At 49.0% G+C, this 17,791-nt stretch overlaps 1 pseudogene; it reads right to left on the minus strand.

Annotated features, from left to right (window-relative positions):
- The window catches only part of LOC131570335 (zinc finger protein 271-like), a 748,777-nt pseudogene that overhangs the window by 679,889 nt on the left and 51,097 nt on the right, over positions 1-17,791 (minus strand).

The raw sequence follows: 17,791 nt of genomic DNA on the forward strand, positions 1-17,791 counted from the left end.
TGGCCTTTTGGTTTGCAGTGAGCTTGCCTGCCACGGCTGTACCTTTGATCTTGCCCATTTTAACAATCTGCAGAAAATATCTGGGATTTGAAAGGGATCTTAAAAGCAAATGAAGCCCAAGTGGGACTGCAAACTTTGTACCCACAGGGGGAAGAAGAAATTAAGATTTAAAAAAAAATATTGTTATGTTGATGAATGAAATGCAATTTATTACTGACAGGTAGAAAAGATGAGGTTGCTTTGTGATGAAACTGCAATGATACAGAGAGAAACTGATGCCAGATGTCAGCACAAGATAACTGAGATGGTGGCACTTATGGAAAAGCACAAGGTCAGAGATTTTCCTGCTTGCTGTGGTTTGCAATGGGTGATACCATGTCAATACCATGTTTATAACTTGTGACACCACGTTAATGACCTTTCAAAAGCAGAAACAGGCCTGAGTCTGGGAAAAGGAAGCTGAACACATGCTGCACTTTGCATCATCTAAAATCAAATTCATTTGAAGATTTTGAAAAGATTCCTATGGGCAGATAAATTCCAGTCTAAACTTCTGGGATTTTTAGATTCTTTTATCAATTCAGGCTTCCTTTGATACCATCTGAATGCAATATTTTTCAGTATCAGTTTGGCCTCTTTCTCAAAGGTTACCTAGTGACTGTCAGCAGTTTAGCCTGACACATTTTAGTTTACCTTTCTATTCCTCATTTTGCAATATCTTTAGCAGATACATTAATGAAGATGGCACAGCTGGCTCTTAGTGCTGAGCACATATTGCTGCACAGAAATAAAACTCTGCCAGTCCACAAAATAATAGCTCAATTGAGTATTTCCTGTTTTACAGTTTCTGCAGAAACATCAATGCATCTTTTCTTTATGAATCTTAAGAGCCTGGTTTGAAAAAATGATGTTTTAAGACTGGATAACTCTATAATTGTAACATTTAGTCACATGTTTTGAGCTTGTTGTTGGTTTGGTTTTTTTACCACAGAATGAATATGATAAAATGGTTGAAGAAAAAGATGCAGAGTTAAAAGTATATAAAATGAAACAGCAAAAGCAGTTCTCATCAGAAAGAGCACTGGTAAGGAGCACTTTGCAATGGTCAATAATTCATTGAAGGGGCTGATGTCCCTGTGTAGGGGTTTTATACTGGCTAAGTGCAGGCACACACAAAAAAACATTCACTCATTTTTCTCTGCTGTAGTTGAGCAGAGGAGGGGAAAGAAAAATTCAAGGACTGAGTTGAGATAAAGATTAGGAGAAAAACACTTTGAGGGTAAAGCTGGTTCAAACTTTAATAGTATAAAAAAAACATTATTAATAGAATTAAAAGTGAGTGATGAGAATTAAAATAAACCTTTAAAACACCTTTTTTCCCAATCCCTCCCTCTTGCCCATCCACAGCACAGAGAGACAAAAGATGTGATCTTCAGTCAGTTTGTGACTTCTAAAATCTTTTTTCAGTTTGCTTAGAGAGTTTCTTTTCCTGCTGTGCTCTGGGGTCTTTCCCACCAGAGACATTCTCTGGGAACTCTTCCAGTGTGCTTTTAATTTTTACCAGTAGCAGTCCCACCCAACCCGCTGCAACAGATCTTATTCTGGGCACTAAAAACTCCAAATGTTTCTAAAAATAAATTGGGGTAGCAGTGTGTTTGTGTCTGCTCCTCCAGATAGTGTGTCATGTTCTGACTCCCCACTTTGAATAGGAAACTTTTGTTTTAAATATTTAGATTGTGCCCTATCACCCCTGTTCTCCCAAGGGTTTTAAGGTATTACCTTGAACACTTCTGATCAAATACCTGTTTCTGACAGTGCTTCAGTCTTTTTTAAACAAGCTAAAGCAAAGCTTCAAGTATAGGGCTGAAAAGCAAATAGAATTATCTTGTGTATCTAATGAGTGTCCCTGTTAATTACTGTCTCACCTGGGACTGCTTTCCTTTTTCTGGGCTGTGCGGAGTTAACCCTGTCCTTTATTTAATGGTTTGTAGGAAAATGAGCTGTCATGTTTGAAAAAGGAACTGTCCTCCCTTAAGGAACAACTGAAAGCAGAAATGGAAGAAAAGGTGGAATTTTTTATTCCCTGAGCAGTGGGGGTGAGAGGTGTGGCCTGGGCTTGTGCTGTGGGAGAAGTTGGATCAGAAATGAAACTGAACAGAAAAACAGTGACTTTGGAATGCTGGGGTTGTGCCAAATCTGGTCATAGATTTGTGTGAACTTTTAACAGTCTGTGATTATAGATTATATATAAATAAACAAACAACAAAACAAAACTCTCCTTTATTTTAGTTAATTTTAACTAGCTAAAGCAAAAAAGTTCCCTAAACTGTAGGGTTTTTTAGTGACTTTTGAATGCTGAGGTTGTACCAAACCTGGTCATATTTTTATATGAACTTTGTAACAGTCTGTGATTATAGACTGTGCTCTGTAATGGCAGCAAGAAGGTTTTTAACAACTGAATTAAAATAAATATTTTCTTGCTGTCGCATAACTCTTTTGTAGGAGAATCTTGTAAAAGAGTACTCTGGCGCTATGATTGCTGAAAGTGAAAAGAAGCACAAGGTAACTTTAACTTTTTAATTGCTTTTAGAATTTTGTAGTATTTATATGTGTACAATCAATTGCAGTGCCATGATAATTTATTTGCATTCAGCAAAAGACACTGGAATGCTTTTGACTTCAAACTTTTTAGATTATAGAAAATACAAACTTATGTTCCTGACTTCTAAACCTTGTTTAGATCTATACAGTGAATCTATTCATGTAAAAAATAGAAACTCTCCAAATTTTATTCCTGAAATAAAAAAGATAAAAATAAAAAATATGTTCTTCCGAACAGGAAGCCCCTTGGGCAGTCCAACATTGATATTTTATAACTCCTAACAGTGAATTTTTCTTGTTGCATTTTTCTGCCTGTATTTCTTACTTCTCTGTAGATGATTTTTTTCCCCCCTGGGATAAGAAGGGATTTTAAAGGGTCACACCATTCCATGGAGATATTAGACAGCTGTGTCTGGAAGGGCTCCCAGTGTGTAATTTTTCTTGCTCAGTTGTTGATTTTTTAATGTCCCTAGAATTGTTTTACTTAGTCTTAAAAGTGTCCATTTGTAAAGGCACTTTTCCTCTATGGAAGAGAAAAAAGCTGATCTAGCTGTAAAAATTATCAAAGTATCAAAGTAGCCCTGACTGCAGAACTCACCCTTCTTCCCTGCCAGGAGTTCACTTGTGGTTTTCACATTGGAACAATGGAATCCAGCACCATTTTGATGTTATCTGTCTAAAAAAGGACTGCACTGGACCATTCAATGCTTCTCTGTTTAACTTCTAATGAAAAAACTATTTTAAGTAACACCAATCTTGATGTAGCTATCACTCTTTCTCTGGAAGCCTTTTCCTGCAGTTTTGTTTGTTCCTATTTTCTTTGATGTTTGATAGAGTCCACCGTAGTGGCTACAGTTCAGAATAACCTGAATTTCTGCAGATAAGCACAGAGAACTTAAATACAATGTGCCATGAAACTCAGCTCTTCCATAGCTTCCCCTTCATTCTCCTCATTTGGCAACAAAAATAGTATAAAAAATGATATTTCCACCCCTCCCCACTTTGTTTGGGTATTTGCTCCACATTTGGATGGAAAGATCAGAGTTCCACCATTTCTGTCAGGTGAATTCTTGGACATTTACACTGTAAACTGAGTCCTGAGTTTGGCTTTAGATTCCATACTTACCCCATAAAATATAATCTAAAAAGAGAAACATTTTCTTTCCCAGACATGTGTTATAAAGACTCCTCCAGTGGATAAAATGCAGAGTGGAAGAAGCACAAACCTGCCTGCAGAGCAGAGCAGCAGGAAAAAGCAGAAAGTGCTTGTGCAGCTGGACACTGAGTCAGACAGCTCTGAGCACACTGACCTCCTGGTAAGAGCCAGAGAACAAATCATGTGCTGAGCAGCTCATTGTGCTCACTGCTGGGGCTGAGAATGGAAATAAAGAGTTTGGGCTTCCACATTCCAGCCAATATTTATGTGTATATTTTTAATTTATTGGTTCTTCCTGGAACCGTAGTTGTATGTACATAATTAACATCCTTTTTATTCAACTGTTTTGCGTCATAATGACATCTTTTCTTTTTCATAATTTAATATCCTTAGGCGGAAAGAAAAAGTACTTTTAATATAGTGTGACTAAGTAACTTTTAATTTAACTTTCAACTTTTAATTAATTAGAGCATAGTCTCGGAAGAAGAAATGTTTAAAAATTTGTACAAAGATTATCCACAAGCATCACAATTACATTCCACAGCACCAAAAAAGATATGTTAGCCTTTCCTAAGATTAAACCAAACAGCTAATCAGATTGTTTACAGAAAGTAAAGGATGGCTTTATTTTCCTTCCCAGAGCCCAGCTCCATGCAGTGTGAAATCTCCAGGCTCTGCTCTGAAACTCAAAACCATGAGGAGAATGCGCCAGGCGGGCTGGACTGCGCTCTACAAAATGGACAGGAAAAGGAAAATTAAAGATGCTGTAAACTCTTTGCTTAAAATACAGAAATGCCCAGTGCCCTGGCATTGCTTGCAGGTTGTTTTTCTCTCAGAGTTAGTGCTTTGTTGCATTTTTCTGTCATACTCAGTGTTAATACTATGTTCATTCCTTTACACATATAAACTTTATAGATCCATAACTGCAACCCCTGCAGAGCATCTTCCACCTTTCCTCCCTTGTGCTGCAAAATGTTGGGACACAAATTAGCCAATTTTAAATTTGGAAATCAATAGAACAACATAGAAAGTTGTTTCAAAGCTGTTTCTGGCATTAGAAATTCTGCTTTTAAAGAACTTATGTTCTTTTAAATTTACTCTGTTTTTCTTAACACATAAATACTTAGTGGCAGAAATGTAGCTGTTAAATGTATGTACTTTTACCTGAAGTCTTTTTGCTTTTTCCTGCACCTGTCTTTTTAGACTGTTTGCTTTTCAGTATGTTAAAATGGTTTTGAAACTTCTAAAATTTCAGTAGAATTACTTGTATTTAAAAAGATTTCAGCTTCACAAGGAGTAAAATATACACGTTATAAGATTGTGAAAACAATGTTAAGATGCCAATAAATTGCTTATCTGAAATATAAAGTGTGGGACTATTTGTTGTTGCTTTAAATATTTGAACACAGACAGAAATCACCCACCAGCCTTCCTAGGGACCAGCAGAAGTGCAAGGATAGATTAGAACATCTATTTCTGTATTAATCCTTGATTAATCTTGGTTTCACAACAATGACAAACCCTACTTCAGAGCCTAGACATAACAGGAAAACTACAAGTACATCTTAAAATATACTGAAAGATCAAAAATCCCAAATGCAGCTGAAGTGGGAAGCAAAACATATTTGTTTTATTCTGTTTGTGTAGTCTTAGGGATAGGCCAGTAGTTTGGGTTCCCTATGTTGAGCTGTTGAACAGTGATGTAAATGAGATTTGTTATTGTTAGTAGCTAACAAATATTGTGCAAAGACCTGGAAGAATATGCTGTGCTTTCCCCATGAGCACCTGAAAGGGAAAAATTGAAGTTTGTACTGACCACTTCTAGACTCAAACAGTAACTAATCAATTAGAGCCTTGGTAATTTTAGGGACATGAATCCATGGTATATCACATAATTCTCCTGATCCTGTGAGTGTGTCCTGTGAGGTGCTGTGTCAATCACCTGAAAAAGGACAAAAATATTGCCAGCAACACTGCAGAAAGCTTGCAGGAAATGCAAACAGCAGGGGAGGGTGTAAAATCACATCTGCCCATGTCTGTGCGTGATTTCATTAATGGATGAGGGTGCCCTGCTTGTGGCCATGGCAGCAGTGCACGGCTCCATCTCTCCTGTCTCTCTCTCTGGCCTCAGGCCCAGTTCCCTGGAGCACCCATGGGGGAGAATCCAGGGAGTGAGAGAGACAAAGAGCCCAAACTCCTGGGCTCGGGCACAGACAGGTCTATGGGGAAGGAAAAGCTATGCAAGGAAGCAAAGCCAGGAATTCATTCCCTGCTTCCCACAGGCATGTGGGTGTTCATCCGTGCCCAGGTGAGCAGGGCTCCAGCCCAGGCAATGGTGACCTGGGGGCACAAATGCCATCACTGCCAGCATCCCCCCCCTTATTACCGCGCCTGAGTGGGCGCAGCTGGTGAGAGAGAGAGATGAATCTTGTTTCTTGAATCAGAAGGCTTGATTTATTAATATATGATATAAAACATATTATTACTATACTAATAGAATATAGAGAGAGGTTTGCAGAGCAGCTAGGCTAGCTAGGAAGAGATAGAAAAGAAATCCACAACAAAGCTGTGGCCAAGGACTCAGTCCCCTGGCTTGCACTGGTGATTGGCCCTTAATTATAAACATAAAACATGAACCAATCACCAATCAAAATAGGTGCCCCTGTTGCATTCCCCAGCAGCTGATAATAATTGTTTACCTTGTCTTCGGAGGCCTCTGGCCTCCCGAAGACACAGAAATCCGAAAGAAAGGATTTCTGTGGAGAAATGTCTGCGACATCTCACCTTTCTAAATTGTATAAAAATAAAAGAAAAATGCTGATGTGGAATGAACAGGAAATTCCTTCACCTATAAAATATAGAAGACTAATAAATCACTAAAACAATCCTACAATATAAGAAAATTGCAAAAAACAATGTAAAGAGAATTTGAGTCCATGCAGCTGAGTTTCAGGAACAGTCCATCAGCTGAAGTTGTTTCTTTTGGACATCTGAGAGTCCTTTTTGTCCTGAAATCAGCATAACACAATTCTAAACAATTTAAAACAATTTGAACAATTTGAACAACTTTGGAATGTCCTTTCTGGCCCTTCAATGCTTCAGAGCTGCTGCCTGCTATTTTCAATCTTTTTAATTTAATTTTTAATTTTTTTTTTTTTTTTTTTTTTGATTGAAAGCAAAAGAGCAGCAGCAGAGCAGTGCCAGAGAAAAAAAGGCCCTGGGGGCCCTGGCCCATGCTGGACCAGGAACCCCAAAACTGGCTCACAAAAGGGGGACCCGGACCGGTAGGACAAACCAGAATCCCCAAAAACATAAGGAGGCCAAGTGATGGCCCTGGCCCAGGAATTTCCTGAGCCCAACGGCCCAGGCCAAACCCATAAGGAAGGCTCTGCATTCCCGCAGGCCTGAACCCTGCTGCCAGCACAATGGCAGCACGGGTAGTGAGACGCTTCCTTTCCCCTAAACCACTGAGGCATGCCAGCAGCAGGGAAATAGAAGCCTTCCCCAGCAATCCCATCTGGGGTCTGGAGATGTTTGTTTCCCACAGGAAACCAGCTATGGTCTCCTCCAGCTGTGCCCTCTCCCTCTGCAATGCATCGGGTTTGTCTCTCATCCGCCCCGTGGCATCATCCCCATCCCCTCCGGGCTGGGGATCAAAGGCAGAACTCTCTGGATGCACCTGCCCCCCCATGCCACTAGGACACAAGAGAGGCGGCGGCCTCCATGGGACAATCCCGAAAAACCACCCCCCAAACCGCCGAGAATGCTGATCTTAAAAAACGGCAGCTGGACTGCTGCAACAGTCAGCTGGCAGGCAGCCCCCGCTCCACGGAAGGAGAGACCCCCCCTCCAGGGTGGCTGCTGGGGCAGCCGGCCTGGGACGGCCCGAACTCGAACAAGCCGCCTCTTCCAGGGCAGTCTCTGACGCCAACCCAGAGGGCAGAGCCGCTGGGACGTCCGGTGGAAGCAGCGGGGGGGAAGCCGGAACTGGGGAGGGAACCACGCTGAGCGTGGGATCCGCCGCGAGCTGCTCCGAAGGTCCTGCAGGTTCAGCGGTGTTTTCTGCCGCTGACTCCGGGGTCCGCTGCGGAGGCGCAGCCGCAGTCTCCGTTGCAGCACAAAAAGGCAGCAGCGGAGCTGGGAGGAGCGGCGGAGCGTCGCCGTTGCTTAGCAACAGGTCAATCGCCGGAAGTGCTGTCTCTTCTGCCTTCTCCGACACAGGCTCTTGCAGGGGCGGGGAGGCCGGTGAAACCGCGGGCGGGACCTCCTGGAGAGGCGGAGACGGGATCTCCTGGAGTGAGGGCTCTGGCAGGGGCATGGAGGAAACCTCAGAGACCGGTGCCGCCCCCATGTGTGAAGGCGGAGTCTGAGAGGCCGGCACTGGCTTGAGCGGCCGCTCCCATCCCCCCGGAGAGAGAGAAGGGGGGGGAGGAGAAGGCTCCATCTGAGCATGCTCCGGAGAAAGAGTAAAAAAAACTTCTTTGCGCCGCGAAGTTTCGCCCCCCCCCGCCGTGAAGCAGGGGGGGGAAAAAGCCCAAAGTCATCACCCACGGGGTCTTCTGCCAAGGGTGGTGGAAACGGAGCTTGGCCATAACAGTTAGAGATCCATTGAAAACAAGCTGCTCTGCGTTTCAGGACAGGGAAAAGCTTTATAAATGCTGGGTAGATAGAAGGCAACACGCGTCCCTCAATGTAGACGCGCTGGATAATGGAGTCCATGCACTCCCAGACAAAAACATCTAAAGCATATAAGACATCAACAAAGAACCCAAAAAGCTTTGCCCATCGAAAGAATTCATAGATATCTGTTTCTGACAAAAGGAAACCGTCTTCCCTGCACCAATGTTTCCAGAGGGCTATTTTTTTCTCCTCTGAAAGGGAGAATTGAATCTCTTCTGGCAAGGCATGTGTCTGCCATACGAAAAACCACAAGCTACGAAGCGCTGGTTCATCAGGGATAGAAAAGTGAACAGTACCTTTTGAAAGAGTCCAGCTTGCTCTGGCCAGCTCCACAGGTCTGCTGCTCTTTTCCATCATCTTTCCTGATGGTTTTCCAGAAAAAGGTTCTCTTTGTGGTCAGCCTTGGCTGTGAACTCTGTCCAAATCTTCAGTTCTTCAGCTCCTGGCCTGAATCCACTTCTGTGGTCATTTCAAAGCAACCATCAAATGCTACACATACAGGATTTTACCCAGTGCAGCAATTTTGCTCCTCTGGTCTTATTAAATTAATTTCTGCTCTCACACGTCGGGTCACCAGATATTACCGCACCTGAGCGGGCGCAGCTGGTGAGAGAGAGATGGTGAATCTTGTTTCTTGAATCAGAAGGCTTGATTTATTAATATATGATATAAAATACATTATTACTATACTAATAGAATATAGAGAGAGGTTTGCAGAGCAGCTAGGCTAGCTAGGAAGAGATAGAAAAGAAATCCACAACAAAGCTGTGGCCAAGGACTCAGTCCCCTGGCTTGCACTGGTGATTGGCCCTTAATTATAAACATAAAACATGAACCAATCACCAATCAAAATAGGTGCTCCTGTTGCATTCCCCAGCAGCTGATAATAATTGTTTACCTTGTCTTCGGAGGCCTCTGGCCTCCCGAAGACATAGAAATCCAAAAGAAAGGATTTCTGTGGAGAAATGTCTGCAACACCCCCTTTCTGCTCCTTCCCCCTCTTTCCAGACTGATCCTTCTTCCACACACTCTGGGAATGCCCTGGGCTCGAGTCAGGGTCCCTGTCCCGGCTGTGTCTCTGCCCCTTTCTGCTGCTCCCCCAGCCCTTCACTGCCAGGGCAGGATGAGGAACAGGAAAGGCCTCGGCTCTGGGCAGGAACAAAAACCTCCTGGAACCTTCCCTTTGTTTCCAGGCCAAACCCAAGCCCTGCCCCAGAGAAGCCCCTGGGAAGGAAGTTCAATCTCCCCAGCCCAAAGCAGTGCCCAGAGCCCATCCCAGCCCCAGGCACTGCCTTCCCCGGAGCATCTCCTCTAGGGCAGGGATGGCCCAGCGAGCACCAGGCCGGTGGCGATTGCAGCTCAGGGGAAAACAGGCGGGAGGGGATCCGTGCTGGGAGTTCCAGTGGTGCTTTATGGGCCAGCACACCCAAGGGCTCCAGGCACAGAGAACCAAGAACAAAGCAGGGTCCAGGGTTTTTTATGGGACAAAGGAGGTGGAGCTTTGGTGCTGCCATGGTATTTTCTGAAAAATCCCTTTGCCAGGAGTTTTCTCCTGAGAAGCTGAGAAGCCTCAGAGGAAAAGAAAAACAATAATTATCTGCTGCTGTGGAATGCAACAGGTGCATCTTTGATTGGTCCATGTTGGTTGTTTCTAATTAATGGCCAATCACAGTCAGCTGGCTCGGACTCTCTGAGAGTCACAAGCTTTTGTTATTCTTTTCTATTCCTTGCTGGCCTTCTGATGAAATCCTCTCTTCTATTCTTTGAGTATAGTTTTAAAAAATCATTTTCTTTTAATATATTATAAAACAATAAATCAGCCTTCTGAAACATGGAGTCAAGATTCTCATCTTCTCCCTTGTCCTGGGGCCCCTGCAAACACCATCACCCTTCAGGTCTGAGCCCAATGGGCAGAGGGAACAAAGGCGGTGCAAAGGCAGGACAAAAGGGCAACAACCAACTGGGATTCAGGGGAGGATCTGCAGGGAACGGGAATCAATGGGAAAGCGGGAGTGGGGAGCATTCTGGAACTGGGGAGGAGAACAAGGATGATGTAACTTGGGTCACCAACATATAATGGACATGATGCCAGCAGGACACACACCAGGGGACAATGTCACCACACCTGTGGGGACACTGCCACCAGGGCGCCTCCAGTGACACCAGCATGGCCCTGCATGGCCCCTGTGGGTGACACTGACCCTTGCCCTGTCCCCAGGGGCGATTGGGGTCTCCTGAGCGCAGTGGCCCTGGGACACCCTGGTGGCTGTCACTCACTACTGGGCCACTTGTCACCAGCTGAACAAGCTCCCATCCTGCCCTGCTGGGGGGTGACATTCGGCTGGGACACCACAATGGTGGCAGGGGGAACGTGGTGGCAGGAACTGGATCAGGCAGTGCCATGGCTGAGATGAAGGTGCTTGTGGCACTGTGGTGGCACAGGTGGTGGCACTGATGCTGTCCCAGTTCATGTCCCCATTCATGTTCATGTCCTCCCATGTCACCATCCATGGTTGTGTTCCCCCATGTCCCTGTCCATGGCCATTTCCAACCCAGGTCCCCACCAAAGGCTGTGTCCCCACACGTGCCCATCCAAGCACATTCAATGTCTTGATTTTTACCCCAATTTCAGGGCTTTCAAAGGGATGAACAGAAACCTTTGTGTTTGAAGGCCAAAACAAAAGGATTTATGTGTCCCTGCCAGCAGAGCATCCACGAGCTTGGGTGGGTGAGAAGAACCTTTTTTGGAGGGGTTTCTACCCCACTGTCTCCAAAATCATGGGTTTTGCCCCGGTCCGGCCCGATTTGGTTGTGGAAGATGCCCGTGGGGCAGAGGGAATTAAAATGATGGATTTATGTTGGAGAAGACCTCCAAGGCCATCCAGTGTTACTTGATGCCACCAAAAGATGCAAGAAGTGAAATTCTTCTGGGGTCAGAAGTCGACAAATCTGCTCAATGCCACTATAGGGCACAAAACAACACGAGCGCACACCGCTGTTGTCAAGGTGGAAAAAGGGAAGTTTATTTTCTGACTCCAACATTTATAGTTTTCCAAAAGTGACAGTGGATTGGAGGGTGAAAGTGCCACCTCTCCAATGACACTGGACAAACCAACAGCCTATCAAATTTCTCTTCCTCCATAAAAGAATGCAAAACAATAAGTTATTTACAGGAAGTGTGTGAGAAAGTTTGCTACAAGAATGTAAACATCAGAAGCCTTAGAAAATCTTAAAAAATCAGGGTGACAGCTCTCCTCAGTGGATTTCTGATGCTGGTCTGTGGATGTGTCCAGGTGCTCATGAGGAGCCAGGAGCCATCCAGGTCTCTTCCTAACACAGATCACTGGCACCAGAGGTCACCAGGGCTCTGCCCACTGGGGTCACTGGGGATCATCCAGTGCTGATCTTCCAATGAGGGATGGAGCTGTGGAGCTGAAGCAGCACATAAAGCTCTTCCTGCCCTGGGGGCACTCCCACAGCTTCCCTCAGTGCTGGCTGCATTGGTGCTGGGTCAAGGCTGACCTCTGGGAGAAGCTCTTCCCACACTGGGGACACTCGTAGGGCCTCTCCCTGCTGTGGATGCGCTGGTGGGCAGTCAGGTGGGAGCTCGTCCTGAAGCTCTTCCCACACTCCCCACACTTGTAGGGCCGTTCCCCTGTGTGGCTCCTCTGGTGGGCAGTCACTTCATAGCTGGTCTTGAAGCTCTTCCCACACTGGGCACACTCGTAGGGCCTCTCCCTGCTGTGGATGCGCTGGTGGGTGACAAGGTTGCAATTGTGCCTGAAGCCCTTCCCACAGTCGGGGTAGCAGAAGGACCTCTCCTCGGTGTGAGGGCACTGGTGCAGGAGGAGGCTGGAGCTGCTCTGAAAGCTCTTGCTGCATTTGTCACACTCGTAGGGTCGTTCCCCCGTGTGACTCCTCTGGTGGACAATCAGGTTGGCACACTCACAGAAGCTCTTCCCACACTGCCCACACTCGTAGGGCCGTTCCCCAGTGTGGATTCTATAATGGTAGGTCAGGTGGCATCTCTTGCTGAAGCTCTTCCCACATTCTGAGCACTTGTGGGGCTTCTCCCCATGGTGAAGCTGCTCAGTGACCCCCAGCTCCAAGCTCCGGCCGCCCCCCTGGCACAGGGTGGGTCTTTCCTCCTCGGATCCCCGTGATCCACGTTTGCAGACCCTCCTTGTGTGGGATCTCTGGGGCTTTTCCTCCCTACTGGATTCCTGTCCTGTGGAGCCGCTCAAAACGGCCTCTGCCAAGAGGTTCTGCCGTGGGGATTTGTCCTCCCTGCTCTCCATCCTCAGCTCCTTCCCTGGGGGAGGAAGGACAAGGAGAGGATGGGATTTGCCTCTGTGCCAGAGGGAAGGCAAGGAGATCCCCCCCAGTGCATCCCTGGCTGAACAGCATCAGCAGTGGGGCTGTCCTGCAGCCGGGGCCGTGCTGGGCTGGGAGATGGAGCAGGAGAGAGGGAAAAAGGGGCACTGACTTCCTCCTCACCTGCCTGGGGGTCCTGGGGCATCTTCCTCCTCCTCGCAGCCTCCTCCTCCACCTGGCCAAGGTTTGGGAATGGGAAATCCTAGTTTGGGGGGCAAAACAAGTGCTGAGCGTGTTGGGTTTGATGGTCCCGGTGCCCAAGGGCAGCTGGAGAAGCCAGCGCCCCTTTCAGGCTCGGGGGGCCCGGACCCCGCTCATCCCCAGCCTCCCGCACCCCTCCCGGCTGCCGGGGGTCCCTCTGCACCGGGATCGCCCCGCTCCGGGGCTCCCGCGTTCCCCCCGGCTCTCCCGGGGATCCCCAGAGCCGGGATCGCCTCCTCCCTGCCGGTACCGGGCCAGCGCCCCGTGGGATCCCCCGAGATCCCTGCAGGGCCATTTCCGGCTCGGCTTTGGGCTCCTGCACGATCCAAACATCCCCGCCCCGCCAAAAAACCCTCCCGGAGACCCCCCCGCCATGGGCTTGGGGCGACTCCCCCTCCCCACTCACCTGCGGGCTCCGGAGGGGCGGAACCGGGGCAGCCGCGGCCCGAGCGGGGGAACAGCATGGAGTTGGTGCTGCGGCTGCTCCTCCGCTGCTCCTCTTCCTCTGCTTCCCGCTCCTCTCTTTCCCTTTCCCTTTCCTTTTCCTCCTCCTCTGTCCCTCCTCTCCCTCCCGCTCCTGCTCCGCTCCCAGCCCGGCCCGGGCAGTGCCAGCACCCAAAAGCAGCCGCGCTCTGCCCTGGGGGAGGTTCCAAAGCGGCCCCGACCCGCGCGGCGGGAGCGATGGTGAGAGCAGCGGGCAGGAACTGGGAGCGCTCTCCCTGCCGGTGCCGCTCTTACTGGGAGCGCTGGGAACGATGGTGAGAGCAGCGGGCAGGAACTGGGAGCGCTCTCTCTGCCGGTGCCGCTCTTACTGGGAGCGCTGGGAACGATGGTGAGAGCAGCGGGCAGGAACTGGGAGCGCTCTCTCTGCCGGTGCCGCTCTTACTGGGAGCGCTGGGAACGATGGTGAGAGCAGCGGGCAGGAACTGGGAGCGCTCTCCCTGCCGGTGCCGCTCTTACTGGGAGCGCTGGGAACGATGGTGAGAGCAGCGGGCAGGAACTGGGAGCGCTCTCCCTGCCGGTGCTGCTCTTACTGGGAGCGCTGGGAACGATGGTGAGAGCAGCGGGCAGGAACTGGGAGCGCTCTCCCTGCCGGTGCCGCTCTTACTGGGAGCGCTGGGAGCACTGGGAGCAAACAGCGCCCGGAGGCGGCTGCAGCCGGCGGGGGGCGGAGAAAGGGGCGTGGTTATGCTAATCTAGGAGCGATCGCGAGCTGGGATTGGTGGGCGGGAGCATCGCGAGGTTTGCACGGTCACGTGAGGGCCGGGGGGGCCTGAGCGATGGCGGCAGCGTCCGGTGAGAGGGAACAGGGAGCGGGAATGGGAACAGGGAATGGGAATGGGGAATGGGGAATGGGGACCGGGAATGGGAATGGGAATGGGGACGGGGAATGGGAATGGGAATGGGAATGGGGACCGGGAATCGGAATGGGAATGGGGACCGGGAATGGGAATGGGGACAGGGAATGGGAATGGGAATGAGGACTGGGAATGGGAATGGGGACAGGGAATGGGAATGGGATTGGGGACCGGGAATGGGAATGGGATTGGGGACCGGGAATGGGAATGGAGACAGGGAATGGGAATGGGAATGAGGACTGGGAATGGGAATGGGGACAGGGAATGGGAATGGGAATGGGGACCGGGAATGGGAATGGGAATGGGGACCGGGAATGGGAATGGAGACAGTGACCGGGAATAGGGGGAGGGAATGGGTACAGGGACCGGGAATGGGGACATGGCCGGGGACCTGGAATGGACTGGAAATACGGTACAGGGAGAGGAATGGGGTCCAGACTGGGCAGAGACCAGGACGTGAACGAGATAGGGGGGGACATGGGAACGGGCCGGGTGAATGGAAGTGACAGCAGGAATGGGGCAACCGCTCCAGGGGACACCAGGAAGCGGGACAGGGGCACACGGGGGCGGTTCCAGGGCAGGGGCTCCTTGATCAGCTGCCCCAGAACCTCTGCCAGGGTCTCCCAGCGCAGCCGGAGCTGCTCAGCCTGGAGTGCTCAAAGCCCTGAGCAACCCCCAAGTCCTTCCCAGGAACCCTCAGCTCCCTCGGACCCAGCATCCCCCACATCCCCTGGAACAGCCCCCCATGTCCCCATCCTTCTCTTAGTTCAACATCTTTGTTTTTACCCAGGTTTTGGGTGTTTGGAAAGGATGAAGGGATCTGAAAAGAAAATCCAGGCCACGGAGAGCCAGGAGGATGTGGAGCCCCAGCCAGGTGTCTTCCCAGCAGGGATCACCGGCACCACGGATCACCGGGGCTCTGCCCACCGGGGTCAGTGGGGGTCATCCAGCGCGGATCCTCCCGTGGGGATGGAGCTGGAGCAGCGCACGGAGCTCTGCCCACACTGGGGGCACTCCCAGGGCTTCCCTCAGTGCTGGCTGCGTTGGTGCTGGGTCAGGGCTGACCTCTGGGAGAAGCTCTTCCCACACTGGGGACACTTGTAGGGGCTGTGACATCCCCTGGAGCAGCAGGGCTGGGGAGGGGAGGGGAGGGGAGAGGAGAGGAAAGGGGAGGAAGGGAAAGGGAAGGAAAATAGAATGAAGGCTTCATGGCTTGACATAAGGACTGGGACAAATCACCCAGCAAATGCCATCATGGGCAAAACAGGTTCAAAATTAGAGACATTAGTTGAATTTGTTTCTATCCAGATCAGGATAGTGAGAAGTAAAATAAAGCTTCACAAACACCTTCTGCCCATCTCTCCCTCCTTCCCACCTCTGCCTCCTCCCCCAGCGGTGCAGGCAGACAGGCCCTGGGGGCTCTGCTCAGTTCACCACCTGTTGTTTCTCCTGCTGCTCGGGGAGAGGAGTTGTTCCCCTCCTGTGCCCCTCCTGGGGACACTTCTCCATGAACTTCTCCAGGGTGAGTTCATCTCAGGGACAGCAGCTCTTCACAAACTGCTGCAGCGTGCCTCACTCTCCCATGGGCTCACATGGAAGGACCCTGCTCCAGCGTGGGCTCCTCTCTCCATGGCTTTGCAGGCCCCTGCCTGGTCCCTGCTCCAGCACAGGTTTCTCATGGGGTCACAGCCCCTGCTCAGGCCCCCCCTGCTCCAGCACGGGCTCCTCCAGGTGCTGCAGGTGCATCTCTGCTCTCCGGGCCCTCCATGGGCTGCAGGGGCCCAGCTGCCTCCCCAGGGGCTGCCCAGGGAATCTCAGGGCAATCAGCTCCAGCCCCTGGAGCAGCTCCTGCCCCTCCTGCTGCCCATCCTGCCCTGGGCTGTGCAGAGTTGTTCCTCTCAGTGTTCTCACCCTGCTCTTCCCTGCTCACACTGACACCTACACCATCACCCATTTCCTAAAATCTCTCACCCCAAAGGTGTCACCACCATTTCCAGCTGGCCCAGCCTTGGCCAGCGGCTGCTCCATCCTGGAGCCGGCTGGAATTGACTGTGGGACACAGAGGAGCAGCTGCTTCCAGCAGCCTCTCACAGAAAGCACTCCTAGAGCTCCCCTTACCAAAACCTGGCCATGCAAACCAAGTATAGCATGGCAGGGTTTTTATTACCATTATTAATTCTTCTTCTTGCTATTGTGACTATTATTGCTATTAACATTAAGCTATTATTTTTATTACTACTAATATTTTTTAGTATTTTTGACTCTATAAATAGTGGCTATAGTAGAACTCAAAACAAAAGTTCTTCATTGCAAGTAGAAGTTATAATTCTGTCAGCCTCTTGCCCTGTCCTGTGTCATTGCTGTGTGTGAAGCTGCTGCTGCCCGGGCTCCCTATTTCCCTGGTTTGGGAAATTCCATGGCATTGCTCACATGTCAGAAAGAGAGGGCTCATTCCAATCAAATGGATTGCCTGAGCTCTTCTAGTCCCAGTGCTGGAAGCTTGTTTTCTAACGTTGTTGGCTTTCTCCGCTTCTGTCAACATTTGTGATTTTATAATAAAATGTTCTGGGATGTGATTTTGCAAGATTCTCTAATCAGATTTCAGCTTAGCTCTTGGATTCCTGGATGGTGTTGTCAGAGCTGAAGACAGCAGTTTGGGTGGGAAGCCTTCAGTGGGAGCTGGGGTTGCCTCAGCAGTAGCTGGTTGTGCCCATGTGTGAAAAACGCCTGTCCTGGTTTAGGGCAAATTTGTTAAAGAATCAGCAAAGGAGGGCCCCTCCAGAAAGCAAACCCACATGGCCCCTCCCGCCCAACTGGTTTGGGAAGAATTCCTCGGAGAGAAGTGGAAAGAACCTGTTTATTTGACAGGCACAGCACCCCCAGCACACAAAATGAACAATACCAGCTGACACCGCTCTGAGAAAGATGGCAAAATCAGAAAGTCTCTTTCGGGGCTGGTTGCTCTGTTCTCAGTCCCTCCGGCGCTGCAGCCAAATGGTGCAAACCCTCGGTGTTCCCAGGTCCCAGTCCGGAGCAGGTTCGAGATGGTAACAGAAAAAGGAGAGGAGAAACAGTCCAGGAAGGAATTTGGACTGTTTAGCTAAACTAGCTAATAAGCAGAAGCCAAAGCGAGAGCAGAGAGACAGCAAGCAAAGCAGAGAAGCCAAAAGCAAAAAACAAAAAGCGAAAGCAGCACTTTGTACTGCCCTTCTCTGTGTCCCTGATAAGAGAAACCCAAACAAAACTTTCACTCCTCAGAGCCGGTCTTAAAGGCACAGAACAGATGAATGGGGATACAAGCATCATAACGTCACCCCAGGACAACGCCAATCACTTGTTTTTAAAATTTTTTAAAGTTTAATAGTAATAAAATGGTTAAAAAGAATAGTGACACAATTAGAGTAATAAAAATTTGGACAAA

This window comes from Ammospiza caudacuta, chromosome 34 (genome assembly GCF_027887145.1).
Source record: "Ammospiza caudacuta isolate bAmmCau1 chromosome 34, bAmmCau1.pri, whole genome shotgun sequence".
Lineage (NCBI taxonomy): Eukaryota > Metazoa > Chordata > Aves > Passeriformes > Passerellidae > Ammospiza > Ammospiza caudacuta.